General features: G+C 43.4%; 1 non-coding gene across 1 annotated transcript; it reads right to left on the minus strand.

Annotated features, from left to right (window-relative positions):
- Positions 1 to 497: 497 nt before the first annotated feature.
- On the minus strand, positions 498 to 568 carry TRNAS-GCU (transfer RNA serine (anticodon GCU)). The gene has a single exon. It is a non-coding gene; the product is annotated as a tRNA-Ser (tRNA).
- Between the last annotated feature and the right edge of the window lie 535 nt (positions 569 to 1,103).

Here is a 1,103-nt window from a genome sequence, read left to right on the forward strand (position 1 = left end):
AGACAACAGGGTGTCAGATGGATGCTTTCCCAGTGAGACAGGCTTCCTGGGTCCCTCATTCCGAAGGAAAAAGAGCTCCAGATAAGAAGTGATATTGGCCCTGGGGAGTGAGAGAGCAGCTCCTGGGGATGATGGGGGTGCCTGTGCTGGGAATCTCCAAGGACATGGGAAATGGATAAACTCAAAGAATATGTGCTTTTAAATCCGTCCTGTATATATTTGTTTCCATTTGTTAATCTCAAGCTCCCACTCCTTCCCTCCCCAACCACTCCACTCTCTTGGCGATAAGTCTGTTCTCTCTGTTTCATAGATAGGTTCATTTGTATCATATTTTAGATTCCACATACAAATAATCTGTTTTCATTGTTGTTTAGTTGCTCAGCTGTGTCTGACTCTTTGTGACCCCCATGGATGGTCACCCTCCAGGCTCCTTCTGTCCATGGGATTTCCCAGGCAAGAATACTGGAATGGGTTGCCATTTCCTTCTCCAGGGGATCTTTCTGATTCAGGGATTGAACCTGAGTCTTCTGCTTAGCAGGCAGATTCTTTACCACTGAGACACTTAGAAAGATATAAATGATATCGTATGATATATGGCTTTCTCTTTCTTATTTGCCTCACTTAGTATGATCATCTCTAGGTCCATCCATGTTACTGCAAATGGCATAATTTCATTCTCTTTTTTTTCCAGTGGCTGAGTAATATTCTGTTGTATATATGGACCACATATTTTTAACCCAGTCATCTGTTGATGGACATTTATGTTGCTTCCATGTCTTGGCTGCTGCGAATAGTGCTGGCATGAACATAGGGGTACATCTATCTTTTTGAATTTTAGTTCTACTTTATAGCATAGGGGGATTCCCTGGTGGCTCAGAGGGTAAAGAGTCTGCCCACAATGTGGGAGACTTGAGTTTGATCCTTAGATTGGGAGAAGAAAAGGGAAACCCACTCCAAAATTCTTGCCTGGAAAGTCCCATGAAGAGAGGAGGAGCCTGGCGGGCTACGGTCCATGGGGTCGCAGAGTCAGATATGACTAAGTGACTTTGCTCACTCACTTTATAGCATAGGAAACTGTATTCAATATCCTGTGATAAAACATA

This window comes from Ovis aries, chromosome 12 (genome assembly GCF_016772045.2).
Source record: "Ovis aries strain OAR_USU_Benz2616 breed Rambouillet chromosome 12, ARS-UI_Ramb_v3.0, whole genome shotgun sequence".
NCBI classification, from domain to species: Eukaryota; Metazoa; Chordata; class Mammalia; order Artiodactyla; family Bovidae; genus Ovis; species Ovis aries.